Raw genomic sequence first — 17,731 nt, 5'->3', positions numbered from 1 at the left:
AAAAATGCAATGTTGGCAACACTGCAGAAAAAATTGATTACGTAGTTCGATTCTACATCTAAAACCCTTCAAAATGATATATCAATATCACCTGTAGCTCTTCAGGGTCCCGAGATATTCAAAAAACAAAAAAGGTGTTTTGCTAAATTCGCAAAAAGTGGAGGCAGCCCCATTGGCCGAGGGGTCCACCATTCGGTACAACACTTTGTACTTATGAGTTCCGGCTTAAAAAACATCGACTCACAAATTTTGGTCGAAATCGGAGATGGTCGATGCATTTCCTCGGACACTTGACATGGAATGACCCATATCTGAATAATAAAAAGAGATGATTGGAAGTTGTCAGAAGATCTGAAAGAAATTGTGTGTATTCTCATTAAAAAATTAAAAAAAAATTAATTTAAGATGAACTGAACTGAAAAAAAATCATTTTAAAAACAAAATGATTAAAAAAATCGGTCACCTCAGAAATATTTTAGATATACACTTTAGTTGCTTAAACCCTTCTGAACAAACCAAAGTGGGCACTCTTATAAAAAAACGTTTCAATAACAAAAACTTTTTCATGTTTGACGCGGTTTCAGTTTTATGCTTTTAGACCATAATCGTTCGGTAATAACAAGAGTTAGAGATTTATTATTTATTTTACGAGATATCCAATTTCTGTCTCCGGCAAAATTGTAGAGCTATCGATTTAATGAAACTTTGTCGAGGACACAAAATTCTTAGGCCTTATCTCTAAAGAGATATAACCATTTTCTTTAAAAATTAGCTTGAAACTAGTTTTTTCACTTAAATTATATCTTAACTACTTCTGGTTAACTTGAAATGTTCCAAAAGTTTCAGATAATAACAAAACACATTTTTTTCTAAAAAAGAAGTTAATTCTGTTTAACCAACTTCGAGATAGAACGATTTTAAAGTAAAATTTTGGCAATTTTTAAAATCAAGTTATTTCAAATTATGAATGTTTGTGCGGTATTACTCAACGTAATGTGTTTTGGCATGTTTTTTATACACATATTTTTTAGAGTCACAAAAATCGCTCTATCTCGGAATTGGTTCAACAAAAATAACTTCTTTTTTAAGAAAAATTTGTATTTTGTGTGTACCAGAAGTAGCTAAGATATAATTTAAGTGAAAAAACTAGTTTTAAGGTAGTCTTTTAAGAAAAAACCTTCATATCTCTTTAGAGATAAGACCTAGGAATTCCGTATATTCGGAAAAGTTTTCTGAAATCGTTAGCTCTACAACTTTGCTGAAAACAGATATTGATTATTTTGTTTAATGAAAAAGTTAATTGGGGGAGCGGGGATCAGAAGAAACCTAAAAAACTACGTCCTTTATGGATGTTCCCTTAAGAACTTCTTAAGGAAGCTTTACCAAAGCCTGTAGAGACGGAGAGATTTTGTCAAATTTTATTGATACTAATACAAAGGGTATCACGGCAGACGGTTATTGTCTTATCCTGGCGTCTCACACGTGATTGGTTCATAGTTCGTGGAAATTTGGTCTTGAAACTGTATCAATGAAATAACAATGATAACTGATAACAAAATTATCCATAACTTTATCTAACTATCCTGCGACATATTGATTATTGTAATCCATCATTTGGTTATACTGTTATGACCGTTTGGAATGTAACCAACATTTGGCCTGTTTCATATTCACTTTTTCAGAACAAAGACGTAGTCCTACGTCAAAACTTCTCATACACGGAATATATTGTGCATATGTATAATCAAAATTCATACCTCTTTAGATATATTTTAATCTACAAATGTCGAATGAGAATGGCAATCTTTTAGCTGGAATCGGAATGAAATGGATAGCCCAAAATAAGTGGAAATTTATTAAATCATAACATCCCGAATCAATTATTATTAAGGATAAAAACTCCCATATAATATAATTGGTTCTATAACGTCCACTTCCAGAAACTCTAAATTGGAAAGAATATAACATTGAACTAAATTATCTGATCGATAAATACATTCAAAGTTTTCGTAAATTTTTTTGACATACGGTGTGATTGATTCCTTGTTGGGAGTATTTCAGGGGCTGATAAAGGGTCACATTTGATGATAAAAAATAACATTTTGGAGGCAAAGAGTGGTACAGTTTTAAACGTATTTTGATGTTTTCTCACAAAAAACACTAAACTGCTTCACGAATATTCTTTGACACCAACCTTCTATTCAGTTTTCCTGGAATTACTATTTTAATGCTGTTAAACATGTGATTTAATTGCCAGTTTCATATTGATGCAGGTTTTCCACCAAACATGCTGCTTTAAAATTGTGATTTCTCGAAAACTAAAGCAGATAGAGATTAGGTATCAAAAAAATGAACTGTTTAAAGTGAGCGGTTTAAGCCGTTCAGTTTAAACTAAACTTTGCATTTTGGATAAGGCTTTTAACCAAATGAATCGGGTGCTTTCAATGACTAAAAACAATATTGTTACGTTGTGTGCCGACAAATTCATTGATTATTTAGCAAATTGGAGCAAATTCGCTAATTGGAGCAACGGTTCATATTTTGAATATAACTTCAGTTTACAGTTTGCTTGAGCCAAACATAATGATATTCGCTAACTTTACTTGTCATTCGTAAAATCGTCATGGCATAATGTCGCCCCCACCCACTATTATGACCACAGTGAATTGACTGGTCGGTTCCGTTGTATGTATGGAAGAAAAAGAGAATGTTTATTCGCAAGTGCAAATATTGATTAAACATTTTCCCTCGATAACTACAGACAGTTTCCATCGCCAGCGCTGTTTCCAACTAAATCCAGTTTTTTGTGCATTCGGCCGAGTCTTTTTTTCGCTTGCCTTTATTAAAGTCTCCATGACTTCCTCAAGCGTTAACAGAATTTTCCGGTGAATCCTCGTGATAAATAATAATTACCATCCAATTAAAATTTCTCTTTTCGTGCTAAAATCCCTCTCGTATGAATCAAGTACGTGGCACCCTGCTGAAACCGCTAATGCAAGCTTCATGGGACGAAAAATTCTATTCTTTTTCGTTGGTTTACCGTGTCAAATTCCAGCACCGCATAAAAAAAACCTTGTCCCAACAATGCAGTGCCAGCGAACACTGGAACACTGGCTTCCGAGACAACCAGCCGATAAAAACGATTTGGAAAGTGAACACAGAAAGCAAGCACTACATAACAGCAGGCATCACAAGTGCTTCAAGATCAAGTGTACGTATTCAAAGAGATGCTTATTATGCTCCCTTTTTGCACTGTGTTTGCCGGTGCAATGAAGAAGGGTGCCGTTCGTTGTTCCGGCCCGCCAGCAGAATGGATATATCGCTGTCGGGAAATACTTGCCCTTCCATGTGTAGCCTCAATACTCGAACACATGCCGACCGAATGAAGGGCTGCAATGCAACCAGGACGAAGGTGCCGAAGCACTTGTCACCCGTGAATCTGTTGTTTTGCTGCTCGACAGAGGAAGTGAATAGCGGGCGGCACGAACCCGGCGTGTGAAGTTTCTTTTATTTAAATCCACAGCCTTATTTCCAAAACAAACCGGATGAATGAGTGTTATTTTATTTAACGAGAGGGTCCAAAGTTGGTGTCCTGGCCTATTTTTAATTGCTGATGAATGCAGTTTTAATTGGATGTTAATAGGACTGACACGATTGCTCTAGAAAATTGTGTAGGTACTTGCTGATTTAAGTAATATTTCATTATTTGAATTCACATTGCAAGCCAGTGAAGAACAAACGTACTTGAATCGATTGGCTTTTGTTCTCCGTCACAATTCGCAATGCATTTTTTTTATTTCAGCTAGTGATCGTCATCCGAACGAAAACGTAAGTCGACCGGAACGACCACCAAAGATAATTTCGATCTCGCTCGATCACACTTCGTTTCAGTTTTATTACTAAGCTGGGGTTGGGGAACAAAAAAAGCAATTAGAAAGCGCTATTTTGGTGACTCCACCAATGACAAAACGTTAAACGGTTGTTAGAAAATGTTGGAATATATCAGAACAATAAGTTTGACCGCCAAATTTTGACTTTTCGCATAGTGTTTTCTGAAAGCTGAGAAACTGGGAGTAAAAAGTGACTCTCGAGACCGGAGTCATATGCTTCTTCATGTTTTTAAAATTTTATATGATGTTTTTCCATGGGTTACCTCTTCACAATCACCAAACCGAATAATTTATTCAACTAATTTTGATTTACGTAAAATGCTAACCAGTTATGAAATATTATTTTTAGTGATCGAAAACCCAAGTCTCACTGGTTATTTCTAGCCTGATTATATTATGCATCTCTTTGTTTAGTATAGAATACATTATTATGCATCTGATGTTGAATATTTTCGGCTTATTTATTCCATTTAAATAGTAGTGTCAATCCTCAAGTCAGGCAAAAAATAATTCTGATACATTTGAAACCTTTGAATCGATTGTTATTCAAAATGTCAACATCCATTTATTGCAGGCTTAGGCTTTTATTTTTCGAAAAAAAAAACTAGACTCTGGAGACATTTTGTGATATAATATAGTATCATGTCAAAAACATTCAGTATAAGTGCAGATTAGAATTTCAATTGGACTTAAAAAGTGTCAGTTAGAATCAAAAGTCGCACAGAGTGTTGTGCATTTTTCTAACAAGCAATCTGGCGCTCTGGCGGTGCAAACAGCATTGAACTACTTAGAACTTAACTCGATGCTAATTAGTGCCGTAATTTAAAAAAAAAAACATGCTACATTGTTCCGGCACGGTACAAGTGTTACGCAAACCAGAGCTATGCCTAACTGCGGAAACCTCCAAAAAGTGCAATGTGAAGGGCAAATCCAATTGTTCTCATCGAAATGAATGGCTGTAAAAATTCTCATCACGTTCACAACAGCTCGCGTAGCAATTCATAACACTACATATTGGAAGGTGTTCGTGCAACAGTATTCCGTACAAACGTTACACCCGCGACCCGCGACTGCTCCACAAACACATAGTAGGATGAGTAGTTCTCTGGAAAACTATTAAATCCCCGCTGCTACGCTCCACTTGCAGCCAATTGATCCGTGCGATTTTACGATAAGATTTCTGTACAGCGCATATTCGATGCCTCTACAGGTCCCGTACAACAAACCCAAGCTGACGGCAATACTGATATCTTGATCATATGGATACATATACACACTCGAGTCGAGACACAACACAGTGTGGTGGCGATCATGCGGTCGATTCTGAGTGTACATGCGGACGTTTATTACTCTCCACCACGTCACTATACTGTTATATTCTATAGGCCGAGCTGAGAAACATGCCGGCTGCGGAACTGAGCGACGACGCTCTATGTGCTGTCTGGCATCCGTGCGGTCGTCGTGTGCCGCACCGTACTGAGAAAAGCATTCCTCACACACCGACTTAATTAATGTTAATCATCTCAATCATTCTGGAAACAATTCAACAATTAGTTTTATAATACTTTAGCTGGCACTGGTGGTGGTGTGCGAGTTTACAAGAACGATATATCGATGTTCTTATACAGTGCGAGGGAGCGCATTCTAGGCGCAAAATGAAGTGGAAGAAACTAACATGAAACACTGACTACGATTTTTATACACCCATCGAGAGAAGTTGACCTGTTGATGATTTTATGATTAAGCAAGTTAACGATGCATGACAGTTTACACTGGTGCTTCCCGATTTCACTGGCTGCAGGAATTAGTTGTTGTTATTATCGGAATATTGCAGGCCATTCACGTAACCAGATCAAGTCTGACACCAGAAGAAGTATAGAGCATAAGCTAAGGAAAGTTGGGATTTTTAGGATTTATTAGAGTTTAAAATTATTCATATTTTTGCTTGATTTTTAGGTTAATTTTTTCTACCGGAGCTTTTTTATGATAAATCACTAATTGTGCTGTTTAGCTATACCAGTTTTTTATATTATCTGAAAGAGCTGCGTTTTCTAAGCAAATATTGATTTTCGATAATTTTATATCGTTATTTTCCGGTTTTTAAATCACAAAAAACTGCTAAAGCTAAACTGCTCGAAATCGCTACAATGACAGTTCGCCCATATAACTGTCAACTGTCATTCAAGCGGTAAAGAGTGATTTTTATTCTTAATTTAAAAATCGAAGGACGATATAAAATTTTAAAAAAATCACGTTTACTCATAAAATTGCACACTTTTGGCTGATACCTCAGAAATCAGAAATCCGTAAATAGCTAAACAACCCAATCCGAATGCTATCTATATAATGAGAGCTAGTAGGTATGAATTATGTTGCAATGTTATTCTCAATGTTGTTTTACTTCAATAGGTTTATTCACAAAGTGAGTTTTCGAACAGTGTTATACTCACTATATTTGCATCCCCGATATGCAAATCACACCTTCACAGATACAGTCAGGTTTTTTTTTACGCGATTTTTTTTACGAGGTTTTTTTACGCGGATTTTTGAATTAACGCGGTTTTTTTTACGCGGATTTTTTAATTAACGCGGTTTTTTTTTACGCGATACCGCGCTAATTCAAAATTTTTTTTACGAATTTCCGAATTAACGTGGGTTTGGAACCAGAAACGTTTAAGTGTTTATCTAGTAAAAGACATAGTCCAAAAAATACTCTCCACCCACCGAAAGATCCCGAATGACCGTCAAAGAGGACAATTAAATACTGTATTAAATACTGGTTCTAGAGTGTCACGTGTTTTTTCTAAAGCCCTTCTTGCTGGACTACTTTACGCGGATTTTTTAAAAAACGTGTTTTTTTTACTCGGATTTTTGAATTAACGCGGTTTTTTTTACGCGGATTTTTGAATTAGCGCGGTTTTTTTTACGCGGATTTTCGAACTAACGCGGTTTTTTTACGAGGTACGTATCCCCTGCGTAAAAAAAAACCTGACTGTACCTTAATTAATAGCCAAAATACCCGAAACTCCACTTAACTCTAAACATCTAAAAAACAATCACGTAAATTCATTATTAACCTCTTCTACAATGAATCCATACAGCGTGAAACATATATTTCAACAGTAACTATTAACTATATTATGATACATCTTATTATAATATAACTTCGAAATCACAAACCGAATTGTAATGAGAACCATCCGTTACAGTTCTTTAAGAAAAGGTTATTTTTGACATTTATTTGTGTTAAAATCAACACTGAGTGCTTATAGAAGTGCTCAAGTTGCCCTGGTAGGAAAACGTATTAATTTGTCCGAAAATATGGCACCGGCAGCAAAGTGCTGATCAGTTTTATCGTATCTACAGGGTGTTCAACAAGTTCGAATACAACTTTTCATCATTGTGTAGGTGTGCACTGTGTGCATTCTGTGCATTGGTATTGGTGACAGCTTAAGCCTCATATATAGGCTAACCGACGCTTACAGTGCCGACTGGCAGTTGTCATTTGTTGTTCGTTTGGCGCACACGATGAAGGAGTACCGCATCGTCATATTAAAGTACTTTAGCGACACGCAGGTCAGGAGTTAGTGTTTTGTGATGCAAAACTCTTTGTCTTGCAACAACCGCACAATATCGAAAATGATCAGTTGTAAGCGCCAACGTTGGTCAGTATCCCCCCGTCCCATATAGTCATCCCGCGGTTCCTGAGTGCCGCGTCGGTGTTGATATGAGGGTCGTTTCCAGGCTTGGGAAAATCCCACTCGTGTTAATCGATAGACGCGTAAATCAACGCCGCGTACTGTAAATCAGAGGTTGTGGCCCAGCACTCTACGGGAAGGATCATTGTGTTTTTCTAGCTCCCCGGACCACAATCCCTTGGTCTTTGAAATAAGTGATATGCTTCTCATTCATATCAGTGTTTGGGTGTGAGTTTTACCCTTCCGTTTCAAGTTTACTGCTCAACTATTTTGAGCCAGTTTCCATCCTTCCAATATCGCCTTATTACAATTCCCCGAAGAGAACTTATTTTTGTTAGGAGGAGAGTCAAGTACTATAGAATTCAGTTTGCAGGAAGGGTATCTAGTAGAGAGCCTGAGAATAAACCCATGTTAAAGATTTTACTAAGATTCGAACCCACGACCACCCGCTTGTCAAAGCGGACTCTGCAACCTTGCGGCTACGGAGCTCCCCTGTATTCAAACTTATTGAACATCCTGTGAACATGATGAACCAAGCTGTGACATTTGGTAAACAACCCGCTCTGACCGTTAATGATTTTACTGTGGCGTGATACACGTTTAGTCGTGTGAAAATGTATGATTTTGTGCTAAATAATCGACATTTGCGGGCAGCGCTACGTTTCTTATTTCAACAAAAAAGACGACTGAAGCGCATCAAAAGCTACAAAAAGTTTTGATGTTAACGATTCCACGCGTGAAGATAGACCAAGGGATTCATGCCAAATACATGAGCAACTAACTTCGGTATTATAAGTTACCCGCCAAGCCATAAAAACAAGGAACGCGGGTTCCTTATGATTTGAAGCCAATGAATTGCTCCAGCTCCTGTGGCAAAAAAGTGTTTTTCTATCGCATCATGACGAGTGATAAAAAATGGCCTCATCACAGCAACCCAAAGAAAAGAAAGTCAATCGGGACTGCCCGATCATGCTTCTACGGCATCAGCTCGACCGAATATACACACTGCGAAGAATATACTGTATATTTGATGGGAGCAGGTCGATGTAATTTATTATGATTTATATATTTATTATGCTATTGAAACCGAACAAAACAAGCCGAACGGTATCGACTTTAACTGATGTGATAAGGCCAAGCGTCAAACGCGAAAAATGGTCACAATACGAGCAGAGGTACGAAATATTAATTCTGCATGACAACGCTCGGCCTCATACAGTCAAAGTAGTTAAAGTTACTTGAAAACGTGCGAATGGGAAGTTGTACATCATTCGCCAAATTCCCCAGATATTGAACCATCCGATTATTACTTGATCCGTTCAATGGCAAATAGTCTGGCTGATCAGCAGTTCTGCTCATATGAAGATATCGGAAAAAAATTTAATTCGTGGATAACCTCAAAATACAAACACTTTTATGAGGGTGGATACTGGCAACAAGACCAATTGTTTGTGCGCGTTTTTTGCTCCACGTAATTTTTACATTACAAGTGTGTTTTTTACCAAGGCCACAAACACCCTATGGGTATGCAGCAGAGCCATTGGAAAAAGCTGGGGTCTCAAACCCAGCATGATACACTGGATATATAAAACAATAATCATACCCAGAATAACCTACGCCTCGTTAGTTTGGTGGCCCAAAACCCCTGAAACATCCACTCAAGCTAAGCTAGCTAAAATCCAAAGATTGGCCTGTGCATCAATTTGTGGAGCTATGAGAAGCACTCCATCAAAAGCCCTAGATGCAATACTTCACCTTCTTCCACTTCATCAGGTGGTTCAACTAGAAGCGGAAAAAAGTGCTCTAAGGCTAAATCGACAGTGCAACCTAAAAGAAGGAGATCTAACAGGACACCTGAGAATACTGAAAGATTTCCAAATAAATAATTCAATAAAAAGTAAGGAGGATTGGGTGGAGAGAAAACCAAATTTCGGAATTCCTTACAGAACAGTAGAGATAGAACGAGAAAGTTGGCAACAAGGTGGACCCACAATTCGGGATGGTTCACTTTGCTTCTACACAGACGGTTCTAAAATGAATGGTTCTGCGGGTGCGGGATTCACAGGACCAGGAATTAATAAATTTTTTCCCATGGGACACTGGCCAACAGTATTCTGAAAAGAAATTATCGACACGCAGATATATGCATTTTCTGTGATAGTCAGGCAGCGCTAAAAGCCCTGAATTCTCCTTTCTACCACTCTAAATTAGTGTGGGAATGCATCCTGTCGCTCCGAAAGTTAGCTATGAAAAACCAGGTGAACTTATACTGGGTTCCTGGTCATTGTGGAATCGAAGGAAACGAGAAGGCCGACTTACTAGCCAGACAAGGGTCATCTACTAACTTTGTTGGCCCAGAACCTTTCTGTGGAGTCTCCCCGAGCGCTCTAAAAGCTGAACTCGGTGAATGGGAAAAAGCGACTGGGAAAAAAGCTGAAAACTGGGATGTCATAATTGGATTACGACAATCGAAAAGATTCATAGAGCCAAATCGCGAGAAGAGCCTCGTGCTGCTCAGATTAAATAAAAAAGACTTGAGGACATTCACAGGTCTTATTACAGGGCACTGTCCGAGTAAGTATCATCTCAAGAGGCACACAGTGGGCAAACTTGATGATGATAAATGTCGCCTGTGTGGCATCGAAAGCGAAACTTCAGAACACCTACTCTGCGAATGTCGAGTATTAATACAACGCAGATTGCGTATCTTCGGTAAGGGACACATAGAACCTACCGAAATTTGGAGGGAAAGTCCCGGTGAGGTAATAAACTTCATACGAAGTGCGTTGCCCAACTGGGATAAATGTGCAATGTAGCAAGGACATCAACTCGCCAAATAGTGATGTACCTGCTCGTACGCACTTAGAGTAAGGTGAAGCATACCACAATCGATCAAACAATGGTCGCAGTGGTTCAGTCTTCTACAAGGGGAAAAAAAATACTATGCTATACTAACCTCAAAATACAAACACTTTTATTGTAACGGTATTCGAGCTCTGCCAGAAAGATAAAGTTGTAGCTAGGAATGGGCCATATTTTGAAAGATTTTTGGGTAACCTTTTCTTTGAAAAAAGTTGCATTTTCCCTATAAAATAGTAGAAGGTTGTATCCAAGACACGATTATTATTTCTAGCATCGTTCCCTGAATATTCCAACACTTCCGCAGCAAAGTACATTGCAGCCGCCAGATCGATAGGTACTTCTGTACCAAACCACATAATTTACGAGTACTGGCCGTGACGTTAGCAGCTTCAAACCTAACTGTGCGTCTTTTACCACGTTTATCACCCACGTGGTAGGAACGTTATCACGAGAAATACGAAGAATAAATGAGAACTGGAACCGATTTCAAAATATACACCCGAATTGCGCGAAAGTCAGTGGACGAATGAATGATGATGTGTTGAAACATTACCTCGCGATTGTCTTAAATAACTATGGAGGGGACAACCGCGACAAGTGGGCGGGGCTACGCACACGGTATTATGGAAGAAAATAAAAAAAGGTTGGGCTGTGCTGGGTATTGTTTTTTAGGTATAAAAACGAACGTTGCGCGTGAAGTGCATTGATTTTCCGTGAACTGTTCAACCTTTAACAACGAGTTTGTTAAGATAGCATCGAAGACAGAAGCGGGTCACATACAAGCGGCAGAGCAGTCATGTTCAGCCTACCTTAATATTACTGTTATCAAGTACGCTGGGTCCGGAACTAAAGCCATTACAAAATATACTAGCTCAAAGTCAATTGTTTCGCTCCTCCTGCCAAGTACAAATTACAATTGGCCGTTCTCAAGGTTATAAACAAGTTCTTGAGGCAATGCGGATTTTTTCATTACGCAAATATGCTTCCGGTGGGCCCGTCTTTATGCACTCGAGCAAGCAAAGCAACAACAACAACAAATCTTTAGTGTCGGTTGTGCTGGGGAAGTGCTTGAATTGCATCATTGCGGGCAGGCGATTATTAAGAACTTAAGAAATTTGTTCTCTATCCAACGAAATATCATTGACTGAAATCCGTCCAGTGGTAACAAAGTTGTAAGCATTTGAAATCTTTATTTCTGCGGTTTTACTTTATCTTCGATATTTCGTAAAGGCACCCTGTTAAAGTAGGACGCATTCTACGTCAAAACAGTGAAAACCTAGGTAGTCTTACAAAAAGGATATGTTTGTGTCTAAATAATTGAAAGAAATGAAAAAAATAAGAAAAACACTTTGGTTAGATTTTATTGATGATCCCCTCGCACATCAACCGATCAAACAATTTTTTTAAAAGTTGTATTTTTAAAAATTATTGAACTTTTCATTGATTTGTTCCTCTTGAATTTGTCATTAAACCCACTACAAATAGCACGTCGTCTAAAAAAGGAATAGAGCTTTCATTTGAAGTAGAAAAATATTGGGCGCTATCTTGGATTTTATCAGAAGTTCACAACCACCGGTTTTTAAAATTTGCGAATTCAAAAGAAATAAAACACTAGAACACACAAAAATATCCTTTTTGTAAGACCTCGTGGGACGGTTTCAGCGGGAATTGCTCAATTGAGCTGTCATTCTCCGACCTTCTCGGCATTTAAAAAACTTCTTAATCATTAATTTTTAGAAATATTTTTCTGAAAAGCGTATAAACTAACTTGTAGTTGAAAACCCATAATTCGAAAACTATGCATTCCATCAAAATTATTTCAAGATTGTGCTTTTAGGAATCGTAAACATTACCTTCTGCAACTTTCTATTAGAGGAACCGCTCCTATATTCATCTTAACACCTATTTTTTTCTCATCGCTCTTATTTCTAAAGTTTTACTATTTTCTCCAAAGTCAAACTTCTGATCCCTCGACTAAATCGAGAGGTAAAATTAAAATTATTTTTTCTTTGAAAAATTAGAAAAAATTTGACGGTATATTGAATAAATATGAGCGACGATATGAATATGGGTGTTGCCCCAATTCATGTCGAAGAGAATACCATCTAGGATATTCTTATTGACAGTAATTAAGGTAAAACTTCTGTTTCAAAAATCGAAGTACATAATATCAGATTAAAAAACTATTGATTATGCGAAAACTCATACAATACTGATTCTGTCGGAATAAATCTTGAATGTAATTATTATATCGTTGATTAAAAATAATAAGAATTTTCGTATAAAATATGCTATGGGCAATCAACAGAATTTTTGTTGGATTTTCAAATTGTCAAACATGAACTATATCATCAGTATAGAAGATTCTAGGATAATCATTTGATTAGTTTTTGAGGTATGTTAGGTACGTCTGAAGTAGTAAAAAACCTCAAGCTAATTTATGGCAGCTTTCTTTTGAAAAAAAAAAATGCGTCGAAACGAATTTATGACATTCGTAGGAATCAGATAATTGAAATTTTATGCATACAATGTTTTGAAAATCTCGAATAATTATTTATATTTTTGCTAAAACTCCTTCGTTATTAGTTTGATAATTTTCATTCTGATGCGTTATCGACAACTATTTTTTATTGCTCTTGTAGTATTCTTATTTTTCAAATAAACACAAAAATGTCATATCTTAATTCCATTTGCATTCGTTTAATATTTCTCATGGATTTTTAGTAGCAATCAAGAAAGTCCACTTTTCATGTCTCAAGTAATCAGTTTTAGTAGTTTTTAATATTTTTCTGACAATTGCTATGCTTTTCGGCTTTCTTTTTCATATTTCATATTTCATTTTCTTCAAAGGTATGATCAAAGTTTAGAGCAGAATTACATCGTCCAGGGTGTTTCATCAACACCGTGTCCATGCCAAGGATTTGGTTGACGCAAAAATGACCACGAGAAATTTTGAATAGGGAAGTTTTATCTTAGAGAAAGGTTTTTTTTTCAACTTTCTAGAAAATATTTAAGTATTGCTGAAACCCAATTTTCAATTATATGATGTCAAAAATATATAGGGACTCCGAAGGTCAAAAATACGTAGCATTCTCTTATTTACAGCATTTATAACCTTATGAAAGATGTTTAGCTGTAGTTGTCTAGTGTAGATTGATATAAACGTATATCTTGATTCAAATGGCAATCAAAGGACCAAAGCTTTAATCATCATCCGCACAACCAATGCCTTGCATTTCGCATTTTTCACCACCATTCGAGAGCGCAAAACCACAAACAAATATCGACCGAATCGGAGGAGAAACGATTGGACTCGCCAATTGGCAGTCCCACCGCTAGTTGCCAAGTACCTTTTTCAATACACCCACCTGGCATCACACCTAAAAGGCATGGAAAAAGCAGCCCACTTTCCGAATGAAAACGAACCTAATTCACTCACAGCCTACACTTAGCATTAGTATGATTGCACTAGTTGCAAGATTTATAGTAAACCGTTCCACCGGCAGCGCCCGCCGCGAGACCCGGTTTTCGCCCATTACACTGCCAAGTACAGATACAACATGTGCCCCAGAAATCGAACACCGCTCAATCAGAGCATCACGAAATCGTCCCATTGAGACAATCTCGAAAGCAAGTAGTTATATGCTTTATGCTTACCAAAGTCCGAATGTAATTGGATTTCCCAGCGAATACGATCGAACTGGCTGGCGGCTGGTGCTGGCAGTTGAATATTCCAAGCGCCGAGTTTCCTGCAGTCAGCTCGACTGCTATACTGGCTCTAGTGTTGGGTAGAGGGGGGGGGGGGGGTCAGGTGGCGAAACAGAGCAAAATCACGCTAATGCGAAACGTTCGCTCGCCGGACTGGAATTAAAAATGCCGTACTTTTTTTTCGCGAGCTATGAATCTGCTTCGCGTCAGGCCGGGTAAAAATATTTTGATTGAAACTGTGCACCGTTCGGGAACTGCTGCTTACTTATTCACTTCTCGTCGTTTCCGAACAATTCTGCACTTCTGCTACGATTCACTTCTTTTCACGTTTTTCGCCGGATTTCTCCACTCTGTTTCGAATTGAATGGCTATGCTTTAGTTTATTTACCTTCTTCGCGATTAGTTATGCTATTATCTGTTTATTTTTTCTTCACTTTTTCTCACTGATTCTAAGGAAGCAGAACGAACTAAAGAAACAACTATTGCTGCAGAACGGAATAGTTTCTTTATTTTTATTATTTTTTTTATTAGGTATATAAGATTAAACTAGCTGTTTTTCCAGATATGCAGCGACGTCGGATCGTAAACGCTTTTTCTGTACACTTAGTCGCACTTTCTGGTTTCAAGCTTTTTACACTGCTGCGATAACGATGATTGCATTCAAATACAACTCTCCACTTAGGTTGATGTTTTGTATTGAAACTGAGACTAGAATACTACTGCATTATACGCCTCCAACGTTATGATTCTCACGATACTGGATTTAGTCGAACTTGTTTTTCGTAATACCGCCACATTCATGCACGCTATATACACAAGTTTCTGCTAGAATGCCTTCCAAAGGATGGGTATAACTATTTCACGTTGTAACTTTTCGAGATTACTTTTTGATATAATATTTTCGAATGCTTTCGAAACTGCATGGAATTATTGCGTTTGAATAACTTATGGTAAAAGCATTTACAAAATTTACAACAGCGTCACTGAGCTGCGTCCAGTACTCGATTTATGTTTCGGTGGCCAACTGTTTCAATATTTGACAAACATCACCTGTTACCTCCAATAACACATCTAGCTGTAAATTGCTTCGTGTTGCGCAATATTGAACTGAACTAAATAATTGTGCTTACACGGTAGTTAACCCCGTTCGAAGCAGAGTGCCACAAAATTTGTTTTCAGTAACGAAAAAGCAATGACACAACACAACAGAATTAATTTCGGCCCTTACGCTACGCACCTTTTCCTGTTAGAGCTTCGCTTCTTCACACTGACCCGATCTAGCCGGAACCGAGAAACTTGAAACTTAACAAACGCTACGAAAAATCGATATAACACAATTAGCCGATACTTCTGTGTACCTACGCGCTACTGTACGTACGGAATAAAAAAACTGCACATATGACGAATACACCCGTAGCACGGCTACCCAGTGACTGTTGTTGAGGGTTGCTGGAGTTTTTCCGCTGGATTTTTCTGCTTATCATAACAAACTGACGAAAATGGACGAACCGTTATCTAAACCAAAGCGATTGATCGATTTACCTATTAGTGCAGACTTTATGTTAAACGGCAGGGTTTTGAACCACTCCAACAAAAGTGCCAGACACTCTGTTTCCTCACTCTTCAGAAGATTTGAACAACTTCTGTACTCTAGCTTATATACCGATAAAAAGGCTGTTTTTCATTTAATGCGATTTTCCCGACTGCTAACAGTAGACTGAAACGAGTTCGTTTCGCAAAGTTCGGCTTAGTGCTTTCCAGCTGTGTACACAGGAATCGTTTCCTGCTGCCATCATCATCGCAACGCTAGAGCGAACGCAAATCGGAGAACGAGAGCGAGAACGGAGAAAAAACCGAGAGCGCATAAACAACGGTGAGCTGAGAAACGGTGGAAAACTAGCCAACCGTGTTGGCGCCGGTCAGCGGGCGACAGTAGACCGCAGTTCATTTCTTGCCGAACGATGGGAGGCAAACTTCAATGATCTCCTGAGAAATGTACCGGAGACTTCAAGAGAGCGTACCCAACCAGAACCTTCAACGAGAGCGAACGAAGCGAACTTGCACAAACACATGGCCGAGGAAAAGTTTTACGAGATGAACGCACGCTACACATGGTTGAACGCTATATCGAGCAGGTGGTGCGCGTTCATTTTACCGCCCCCTCGCTCGTGCGGAGCGATTGCTGAACGAAGTAGCTAGGCAACGGTTTTCGTTGAAACACGATCGTAAGGATATCGTTGAGCAGGATGTTATGGAAGCCTATAAGTACGAATGCGGTACATTTTTCGAGATATCTATATTCCTAATTTAAGGAGATATCCGTTTACAAAAAAAGACGAATTGAAAACCGCGTGAAAGCGACTATAATGTATACAATAGCCTCTTCCGTTTTCTAACATTTGGTTAATAAGAGACTGTATATGTATAACAGTCATTTAATCCAAGCCGAAGAAAAAGGACATATACATCACTGAATACAAAATTAATATTGAATATGTTAAAACAGTTTGTTACGTTCGTACATAAATTTATACACTTAAGAAGTTCTTGGTATTTCAATTTCGAAAATCGTTTTGAAAGACGAACTTAATATGCTTCGTAATCGAAAATTCAGTACGAAATTCATTTATACAAATATGTTTTATAAATTTAAGAAAAAACCCAACAACAAGCCCAAGATGTGAGATAGTCAATTTAAGGGATACAAAATACGGGTGTTTTTGATCTCTTGGCTCTCTCAGTCTTGTTGACAAAATGTACAAGAAGTCTTGTCAAGACAATCAAATCAAAATGGCCAACGTTTCGGCGGGTTTTGACGGCCTTTTTCGTGAGAAATTTAGTGGTGAGGTATTTGTCTGAAAAGTTGTTTCAGAATACAATATATTCCTTCAAAAATTATTTTACTCAAAGTTTCATCCTTGATCAGGTCAATAATGACACAAAAAACACGAGATTATCTGAGAATCCCCAAATATATTATTCTGTCACAGAAAAGATGTTTAAAGAATATTGGAAGGGTTCTTTAATAACAAGTCAATCCGAATAAAAAAAGTGCTATTAAAAGTCCATAAAATAGCTATTTAGGAACAGTGCCATTATGAACATCGCTGATAATCGTATAAATTCTAGTTTATTTATGGAATTAAACTGAGTCGTCAAGAGATAGTTTTCTATCACCGCAATGAGAGTATTATGGATCAAAACTATCAAAATGTCCACACTTTTTCTCAAACAATCCAGCGCAACGCTCTGCATGCTACGTTATTACCGTAGGCTACGAAAAAAAAGGAAATATATAATAGCTTATTTCCCTTTATGCATTGTTTCCACTTCGTAAACAGGTCATAACGGCCCGCAGTGGTAAGGTTCATTTAGAACGTTACTTTCCCGCGGATGAACAACCAGTGAGCATTACCTGGGTGAAGCAACGGAGTTGGAGCAACAAAAGTTAGACCGAACCGAAACCGAACTGACGGATGGAACGAATGCTCTGGGAAAGACACCTGCACACCGGATGGTCCACATTGAAAGCGGCAGAGCGGAGTTTCCTCTCGCCATGGTGTATCACCACAC

General features: G+C 37.9%; 1 protein-coding gene across 7 annotated transcripts in view; it reads right to left on the bottom strand.

Moving 5' to 3' along the window:
- The window catches only part of LOC129726848 (protein couch potato), a 460,447-nt gene that overhangs the window by 388,163 nt on the left and 54,553 nt on the right, over positions 1-17,731 (bottom strand). For 3 of the 7 annotated variants that reach the window (XM_055684003.1, XM_055683997.1, XM_055683996.1), the window contains exon 1: positions 14,108-15,886. The exons of 1 other annotated variant lie outside the window; for it this stretch is intronic. The gene's annotated coding sequence lies outside the window, so the exon portion shown is untranslated. Of the gene's footprint in view, positions 1-14,107; positions 15,887-17,731 lie in introns of those variants that run through there. 3 more of the 7 variants (XM_055683998.1, XM_055683999.1, XM_055684001.1) reach the window with 3 other exon arrangements.

The sequence above is a fragment of the Wyeomyia smithii genome, chromosome 3 (genome assembly GCF_029784165.1).
Source record: "Wyeomyia smithii strain HCP4-BCI-WySm-NY-G18 chromosome 3, ASM2978416v1, whole genome shotgun sequence".
NCBI lineage: Eukaryota > Metazoa > Arthropoda > Insecta > Diptera > Culicidae > Wyeomyia > Wyeomyia smithii.
The sequence above is the reverse complement of the archived record's forward strand: the minus strand, read 5'-3'. Positions and strand labels throughout refer to the sequence as shown.